Source organism: Triticum dicoccoides, chromosome 4B (assembly GCF_002162155.2).
Source record: "Triticum dicoccoides isolate Atlit2015 ecotype Zavitan chromosome 4B, WEW_v2.0, whole genome shotgun sequence".
Lineage (NCBI taxonomy): Eukaryota > Viridiplantae > Streptophyta > Magnoliopsida > Poales > Poaceae > Triticum > Triticum dicoccoides.
Genome location: NC_041387.1, coordinates 675,113,563 through 675,123,427, shown reverse-complemented (window position 1 = coordinate 675,123,427; position 9,865 = coordinate 675,113,563). Strand labels below are relative to the sequence as shown.

Genomic DNA, 9,865 nt, shown 5'->3' with positions numbered 1-9,865 from the left:
CATAGGACCAGCACCCCAGAACAGCAACCGTCGCCGATAAAAAATAACGTAGATCGAAAGGATCCAAGCCGAAGGCACACGAACGTAGACAAACAACAACGAGATCCGAGCAAATCCACCAAAGATAGATCTGCCGGAGACACACCTCCACACGCCCACCAACGATGCTAGACGCACCGCCGGAACGGGGGCTAGGCGGGGAGACCTTTATTCCATCTTCAGGGAGCCGCCGTCGTCTCGCCTTCCTGAGTAGGACACAAACTCTAACAAGATTGAAAAAACGACTAAAAACGAAGCCCTCCCGCCGGCCCTTGCCAGGATCCACCGCGCCTCCATGGCCCTAGGGCCACCGGAGACGAGGCGGACCTGCGCCGGCGCCGGCGAGAGGCACGAACCCTAACTTTCTTTCTTGGAGGAGGAGGCGGCGGCGGCCAGATATAGTGCTACATGACTGATTGATGTGACAGTGACATAGTAGCTTGTAAATTACCCAGTTGGGTCCCGCCGAACTTTGCACTGCCGCGTGTCCGCTCGTTAACCCGTTTTTAGTAGAGGTAGCATTGCTCTAAAAGAGGGTAGAGATCAGGAGTTGAGTCGAGATGAGTAAACAAATGGAGAGCAGATACCAGTTTTCAACTTAAGCATCGCTACCTTCCCCCCGCTCCAATGTCGACTCAGCGGCCTGACAATCCCGCGTACACCAGCGGCCGCCGCGTGCGCAGCCACGCGTCCCTCCACCTGTTGCCCCTCACCTGTCGACGTCCCCTGCGGCCTGCGTATATACACCTCGGCAGCTCGGCTCGACACGACACAGCATCTCCCAGTTCCTCCAATCCACTCCCCGCACGACACCCCGCTCGTTCCCCAAACTACAAGCAGCAAGCAAAGCATCCTCTCGTCGTCTCGTCATGATGAGCGGCGGCGTCAGCGGCATGGAGTCCTCCTCCTCCTCCTCGGGAAGCTCCTCTGGTGCGTCTGCGGGGGTGGGGGTGGCGCCGTTCGTGGCCAAGACTTACGGGATGGTGGACGACCGGGCGACCGACGGCGTCGTCGCGTGGGGGCCCGCCGGCAACAGCTTCGTCGTGGCCGACCCCTTCGCCTTCTCGCAGGCGCTGCTGCCGGCCCACTTCAAGCACGCCAACTTCTCCATTTCGTCCGGCAGCTCAACACCTACGGCTTCCGCAAGGTGCACCCGGACCGCTGGGAGTTCGGCAGTTCGCGCACGCCTGCTTCCTCCGCGGCCAGACGCACCTCCTCCCCCGCATCGTCCGGCGCCACAGCGGCGGCGGCAGCAGGCGCGCCAAGGAGGACGGCGACGAGGATGAAGGCATCAGCAGTACGGCGCTGGCCATGGAGGTGGTCCGGCTGAGGAATGAGCAGAGGGCCACGGAGGAGCGCGTGGCGGCGATGTGGCGCCGGGTGCAGGAGACGGAGCGCCGGCCCAAGCAGATGCTCGCCTTCCTCCTCAAGGTCGTCGGAGACCCCGACGTGCTGCGCCGCCTCGCCGGCAGCGGCCAGGACCAGGGCGCGCGGGTCAACAGGCCGCGGCTGCTTCTCGACGGCAGGGAAGAACAGAGGATGCCCGTCGACGGGCTGTCGTACCACAATCACAGCAATCTGAACATGGAGGAGGCCTTTGTGCTGGAGCCGAGCGTGGACTTGTACTACGCCGGAGGCGACGGGCAGGCGGACGGCGGCGGCGGCGGACATCCGCCGTACGCGGAGTTCCACGTCGACAGCGGCTACTGACTGCGTGCGTGCGCGCTGTCTGTCCGTTGGCTCGGCATCTGTATTTTGTGGCTGTGTAGAGAATTAGACACGTGCAGATAGATTGGACGCTAGTACCAGTCAGTGAGGTGTGCCACTAACTGACTGACTTGTGTGGCATTTGGCTGTACAGACGTGGTCGCTTATACGAGGTGGACAAAATTACTATTCTAACCTATGTGACTAACAAAATCCGGATTTGACCTCATTTTGAAAAAAAAATTCGTTTCTGACCTTTTTAGGTGACGCCAACATCCCTCGCGTCTGGGTTGCGAAGCAGACGCCACGGATCCTGGCGTCTGGCCCGCTCTGCCCGTTGACCTGCTGACGTGGCAAAGGGGCCAGACGCCAAGGACTCTGGCGTCTGGCCCTGGTAACTGGATAACCCCACGGGAGAGTGTGTGGGACCCACCCCACACACTTTTCCCAATCCACAACCCGAGCTTGAAGAACACTTGGAGCTCTCATACTCTCTCCCACCCCTCAAGCTCCCCCTCAAATCCTCTTCAAAAGGTGCATCCCTTAGGTGGATCTTTCCATCACTTTGTTGCTCTTGGTAATCTCCCCCAAATCATCCAATTATTTTTTGTTCAATCTTGTTATTTTGGTTGCATTTTATACATGTTGGTGGAACCCTAGTTCATGTTTTCTCCCTTACGTTAGTAAGAATGGCTTGGTTAACTTTGATAATATAGTGATATGCATGGTGTGTAGTAGGAATATATGCTTGTTGAGTAGAAAGATTGGGGGTTAGGGTTAGTTAGTGATTAGGGTTAACTTTGCTTAGTGTGTGTTAATTAGTGATACTTTTGTGGACATCACCAATAATTTAGTGTTGATATGATTTGGATAAACACCAATTCTCATTGAATTCTTAAATGCATTCATGTTATTTTTAGATGGAGAGACTTGTTAATGTTCATTACATGGACAAGGAGGCATTCTTGAGTAACAATGCCGACACGGGTGAGGAACCATTGGTTTTGATGCAAGCCCTAGCTATGAGGATGTTGTTGCAAAAGTGAGACAAGCCTTAAAGTGGATGGACACCAATGTTGATGTTAAGTTAATAGGAAGGTATGATGTTGGAGTTGGAGCCAAATCTCGCTTGAAAAGTATGCCTATCACCTCGGATTTGCATTGGGATGTATACAAGAAAAAAGTTTCCCAATCGGAAGACAAGTCACTTGAATTGTTTGCCACCAAGGTTGAATCTTCTCGGTTTACACTTGATTTGAACCGGCATGTCTCTTCCCCAATGGATGACATGAGCGAGATAACAATGGTGCCACTTGTTGAGCATAGAGTTGTGGTTGATGCCCCAAATGCTTATCGCCAACCACGTCCCCGTGTACCATCTATTGAACCAAATGAGGTTGAGTTGTATGCCCCCAATGCTTCTAGCCAACCACCAACTAGCCAAGCAAATAAAGTTGAGGTGATTGCTAGTGATGAAGTAATTCAAAATGATGAAGATGCTTATGATGACGACGAAGAGCAAGAGGAAGGGTTTCATGGTAATGATGTTGGTGACTTGGATGCGTACATAGCGCAAAAGGACATGGATCGTGAGTTGCCTTTTAGGCGTCAATATGCATATGACTCGGATGATGAGGGTCCAGTTGAACAGTTGGACGAGGATGGGTTCACAAAGGAGGAAAACCAAATCCACTTTGAGTTGACGGGCTTAGAAAAAAGAACTCACTTGTTTAAAGATCTTAGCCTTGCCCATAAAGTTGTTGTTGATGGTGGAATGAGAATGACGGCGATTTTGCCAACACCAGGCCCGGATCTAGGAGAACCAAGGGAGGAGAAGGAGGACGAGAATGCTTATTTGAAGAAAGGAGTGAAGTTTCTGAGCTTGCCTATGCTGAAGTTTTGGTTGTCTGACTATGCCATTCGGAACCATAGGCCATTTTATGTTGAGCACTCCGACATGAAGTTGCGTTACACCGTGAAGTGTGAGCAAGAAGGATGCCCATGGAAGGTTCGTGCAAGAAAGCTTAAAGACACCGAAGAATGGGTGTTAAGAAGTTGTGTTGCCACTCATAGGTGCAAACCGCCATCTAAACGACTTTGAAAGACACATCGTCAACTCACATCTGAGTATGTCGGATACAAATGGATGAAAGACATAGGCTTTGATCCAACTGTGAAAGTGAGGTTTCTCATGCGGACGGTGAAAAACCAATTTGGTTATGAAGTCAAGTATGGGAAGGCATGGAAGGCAAAGGAAAATGCTATTAGGATGTTGTATGGTGGTTATGAAGAAGCATACAACCAGCTCCCAAGGTTGTTGGCCGCAATTGCACATAAGAACCCGGGCATGTTTCATGTGGTCGAGGATCACGAGGGAGTGTTCCATCGTGCCTTTTGGAGTTATGGACAATGTGTGGAGGCGTTCCAGCATTGTCGTCCGGTCTTGTCTATAGATGGCACGTTCTTGACCGGTAGATACAAGGGCACACTAATGGTAGCAATGGCGCACTCATCAAACGACAATGTGTTGCCGTGTGCATTTGCTTTGGTGCCTTCCGAGCACCAAGACAACTGGGAGTGGTTCATGGGTCATGTTAGGCACAACGTGATTGGGGCTAGGGAGGTGTGCATCATATCGGACCGGCACCATGGCATACTCAAGGCAATGGACATTGTTATTCTAGGATTTCCAAAGCTTCACCACAGATGGTGCATGAGGCATTTCGTGGCCAACTTTTACCGGGCATGTAAGAGCAAGGAGCTCAGCAAAGACCTTACCCATGTATGTGTGGCCTTCATGACCCAAGGTTTCGATGCTCGGTACAACAAACTCTTTGTAGCGGTGCACGAAGGGGGAAAAGACTTCTTAACTAGGAATTTAAGCGAGAAGCACAAGTGGGCACGCGCTCATGACGATGGTGGTTGGCGATATGGCGACATGACGAGCAATCTGATAGAATGTTTCAACAATGTGCTGAAGGGTGCTTGTGCATTGCCGGTGACTGCAATAGTGGAGTACACTTTCTTTCAAGCTTAATGAGTACTTTCAGAGGCATTCTGAAGAGACTGCAAAATGGATAGGTGAAAAAAAGGATTATCCGGAGAAGGTTGATGAATGGTTGCAGTTACAAGGAAGCAAGTCTTCACGCCAACAAGTTATCATATTCGACAGAATTGAAATGATCTATCAAATTGATGAGCCAGGTGGCACAACACGAGACGGTTTTCAATATGGTGGTGCTGCATTTGAGGTGCATCTGAAGACTCGGTGGTGCCAGTGCGAGAGGCCTAGTAAGTATCATTGGCCATGCTCGCATTTGATAACGGCGGCGAAGGCGAGAAACATACCTGTTTGTGATGGAAAAACCATGCGGATGCAAGAGTTCCATGTGGAAGCAACTAGGTTGACATGGGCGCCAAGATTTCACCCTTTCTTGGACCAATCACAGTGGCCTGAGTACCATGGCCCTCATATTAGGCCAGACCCTCTTCTGAAAGTGGAGACCAAGGGTAGAAGGAGAACTAAGAGGTTCAGGGGTGATATGGATGACTTGGCTGGATACACTGGCATGAAACAATTTGGTAGCGGTCATTTTATGGAGGCTCCTGACACTGTCAACTGTGGGGTGTGCGGTGAAGGGGGACACAATGATCGGACATGCAAGAAGAGGAAAACCAAAAAAAGAAAAACAAGTCGTGGAGGTGGCACCGATGGTGAACGAGGTGGAAGCGGTGACGGTGCTGGTGGTCGAACAAGCACAAGTGTCAGAGGTGGTAGTGGTGGTCGTAGAGGGAGTACAAGTGCTAGAGGTGGTGGCCGAGCTAGCACAAGTGCTAGAGGTGGTGGTCGAGCAGGCACAAGTGCTAGAGGTGGTGGTCGAGCAAGCACAAGTGCTAGAGGTGGTGGTCGAGCAAGCACAAGTGCTAGAGGTGGTGGTCGAGCTAGCACAAGTGCTAGAGGTGGTGGTGGTCGGAGAGGAAGCACAAGTGCTAGAGGTGGTGGTGGTCGTAGAGGAATGGTTGATAATAGATCGGTCTTCGGTTATTTGCTTAATCCAGATGGTTGATCTAGTAATAATGGTATATATTATTTGTTCATACAATTCCTAGCATTTATTGATTTACTGTATTTACGCATGTACTCTCTTTATGTCTTGTGCTAACAATTGTTCTTTTTGTAGGCATGGCTTCATCCGGTTCCAGGACGAGGTCGGCGTGCGCGGACCAAGAGGACATGCCAAAGACGTGGATGGAGGCCAGCTTGGATAAGGAGAAGGAGAAGGATGTGCCCACACCACCATGTTGGTGTGGTGATGTTTGCAAGCTGAAGGTGTCCATGAACCTCAAGAAGTCATGGACAGAAGGTAGAAGGTTTTTCGTGTGTCCCAACTATGCACATGATCGTCGAAGGCCAACTAACGCATATGACATACCACTGGTATGTTAGGTGTACATACAAAAAACCTCATCAAGTTTGAACTCATATTACTAACAATGACATGATTTTTATGTAGTCGCCTCCTCCACTTTGCAAGTACTTCACTTGGATAGATCACGAGGTACGAAAAGATGTCCCAGAGGACCAACATCGAGATTACTTACGGAGGCAGCGCCTGTTCGAGGAGTCCTTTGCACGGGGATTGGAGCATGAGCGTCGTGAGAAGGAGAAGAACGAGCGCAAGAAGCGTGAGCAAGAGAGGGCACGCAAAGAGAAGGAGGCTCGTCAAGAAGAGAGGGCAAAAAAACTTGCAAGGGCTCGCGATGCACGAGAGGAGGACGAGGCACGTGACAAGAAGGGAAAGTGGCCCCGTACTACGCAGTAGACAAATGGAAAGACACCGACGTCGATGATGGACTATCGAGACTTTGTTTAATGTATGAATTTGTCATTCGAGACATCGTGTGTGAACTTGTTATTTGAGGCCTTGTGTGGTTATGAACTACTTATGTCATTCGAGATATCGTGTGTGAACTTGTTATTTGAGGCCTTGTGTGGTCATGAACTACTTATGTGCAACCTATTTGAAATTGTATGCAAACTATGCTTTGTTCAGATTTTTGTTTGATTTCCAATGTTTAAAAGTGTGGGCACTAGTCTGGAAATTAGCACACCCAGACGCCAAGGTCCCTGGCGTCTGGTTTCGTGTCCAGAGACCCAGACGCCATGGTCCCTGGCGTCTGGTTTAGTATCCAGAGAGCATTTTTCCAGTTTGGCAATTTGCACACCCAGACGCCAAGGTCCTTGGCGTCTGGTTTCGTATCTAGAGACACAGACGCCAAGGTCCCTGGCGTCTGGTTTACTAACCAGAGAGCATTTTTCCAGTTTGGAAATTAGCACACCCAGACACCAAGGTCCCTGGCGTCTGGTTTACTAACCAGAGAGCATTTTTGCTATTTGGGAATTTGCACACCCAGACGCCAAGGTCCATGGCGTCTGGTTTACTAACCAGAGAGCATTTTTGCTATTTGGGAATTTGCACACCCAGACGCCAAGGTCCATGGCGTCTGGTTTACTAACCACAGAGCATTTTTTCTATTTGGGAATTTGCACACCCAGATGCCAAGGTCCATGGCGTCTGGTTTAGTATCCAGAGAGCATTTTCCCAGTTTGGCAATTTGCACACCCAGACGCCAAGGTCCCTGGCGTCTGGGTCCCTATCCAGAGAGCAACTTTCGAGTGGATAAGATTCTTTGGGCCCACCTATAGCCCTCTCATCCATTCATCTCCACCTCTACCCCTCTCATTATATTCATCTCCACTCACTCTCACCTCTAGCCCTGCCAACGTCACTCCCTCTCTAGCACCCTAACCCTCCTCAAATCTCTCAAGAATCAGTCCGGTTTCACCCCCATCTTCAGGATTTGCAAACAAGAAGGTAAATCGACTCCACCCCTATTTTTTGGTTGGTTTCACCCCCATCTTCAGTATCTAAGGGATTTGTGTGTTGTAGATGGGTACTCAGTGGGTGCTTAGCCCTGTTGTTCATGTCCAAGGCTTGTCTCCATGTGTTGTGCAAGTTAGTGAAGTGGACCTCACTTTCAATTGGTTGAAGACTAAATTCATGTTGAAGCAAGGGTTGAAGGAAGAGGATTTTGTGTACTACGTGAGCAGGAAGCATTCAGATGGCCCCGGGGAAAGAAAATTGGTTGACATAACTGATGATGACAAGATTCAAGAAATGCTGGAAGAATGGGCATGGAAAAGGGTTGTTGGCTTGCATTGCTACAGGAAACCGAGTTATATGTGATGTTCATGTCATTTCAACTATCGTGGACCATCGTGGTCATGAACTACTTATGTCATTCGAGACATTGTATGTGATGAACTTCTCATTCGAGACTATTTGTGTAATTTGAGATTATGTGATAACTATGTTTGTCATTTGCTATTATGTGAAGACTATGGTGTTTGCTAAAAAAATATCTATTTCATTAGATACTATGCTGTGTCAAAATATGAACAAACTAAAAAAAGTACTACACCAGGGCCAGACGCCATGTACCCTGGCATCTAGGTGCCCTGTTTCTGCACTCCAGGACTCCGCTTTTGCTTCCAGTCGACCACCAGACGCCAGTGACCGTGGTGTCTGGTGCCCTAATTTGCACCCAGATGCCAAGGACCCTGCGTCTGGTGCCCTGAAGATTATTTTGAACTTGCTGTTTGACACAAGAAGATGTCACATATATATTCATATGACAGGTTCATACAACACAGAAGATAGCACATTTCACAGAAATTTCACCATGACAAATTCTTGCATGCAAACGACAACAAGTTCATAGATTTTTCATCACGACAAATTCATGCATACATAAGACACTAAGTGCATACGTAAGACACCAAATTCAAGACAACCTGAAAAGTTTTTACCATGACACCAAGTTCATGCATACAAACGCCACCTAGTTCATTCAGTTCCAAACAAGACGCTCACTTCTTCCTTCCTCTCTTCACAATGGTTGCAAGTGTAGGCTTGTCCTCTTTGCTAGCCTCCTCCTCCTCTTCGTTGTATGCCTCCTCCTCCACCTCATTGTTGGCCTTATATTTTTGCATTCCTCTTGGGATAAGCTGATGAGGATACTTCGGACTATGGAATTGTGTGTTCCATGTCTTCTTTCTACCTTTCTTGCTTGGTGTCTTAGCTATGGCTTTGCCTTTCCTAGTGCGAGCATTGCCTTGTGTAGGTTGTGATGGTTGTGGAGCATCAACATCATACTCATGATCCTCTTGATGTGTTGCATCATACTCATGCTCCTCATGATGTGTTGGCTCCTCTTCATGTGTTGGCTCCTCTTGATGTGCTGGCTCCTCTTCATGGACCTCCTCCTCCATGTCCTCATTGTTCTGAAGATAACGCTGTCTATTAGCTCTGGCAGCGCGGCTACCAGGTGCATACACGTCACTGGACTGAGCACCATGGCAAGAAAGCATTGCTGCCATCTTATGGAACCGCTTCTTGAACTTCTGCAACAACACAAAATATGCTATGATATGAGATGCAAATAAATAATCCGCGAAAATAAACTTTTATAATATATTGGTCACACCTCCATGGTGCTCCTAAGAGTCCTCTCAGATAATCCACCACCAGGTGGATGACTTAGTGAAACATTGGCGTCGTTGACACACAGAAGCAACTCTCTGCCCTGCAATTCATGAACACACCAAACTTATGTATTTGAAAGAAGACAACATGATGCAACTATGTTAAAATAGGACAAACAGACTACCATTTCTTCATGCATCGGTGCATAGTCAACGTGAGCCCCTTTGGTGTCTCTCACAGCCGTGTTGAAGGTATGATAACCTACTGCAGTCTCCGGGTCTTCAGACACCAACTCCGATCACTCCTCGTGAGTCCAACCAGGCTTTAGCTTTAACCGGTAATGATTCGCATACCACACTTGATACTTCTGATATGCTGACTGATTGTGAGGTCTACTCTCTGATTGAACTAACGTGTCTCTTTGATCCCAAATTTGTATCCATGCATGGTGTTTGTTTGCCCAATCCAATATATCCTGATTGTTCCTTCGATCGAACCTACAAATGATGCACGGGACAAAGCATTAGCAAACATAGACTTATTCAATGCTCTACTACATACTCAAAGACATG

At 48.8% G+C, this 9,865-nt stretch overlaps 1 pseudogene; it reads left to right on the top strand.

Annotated features, from left to right (window-relative positions):
* The first annotated feature begins 832 nt into the window (after positions 1-832).
* On the top strand, positions 833-1,915 carry LOC119294317 (annotated as a pseudogene).
* The last annotated feature ends 7,950 nt before the right edge of the window (positions 1,916-9,865 follow it).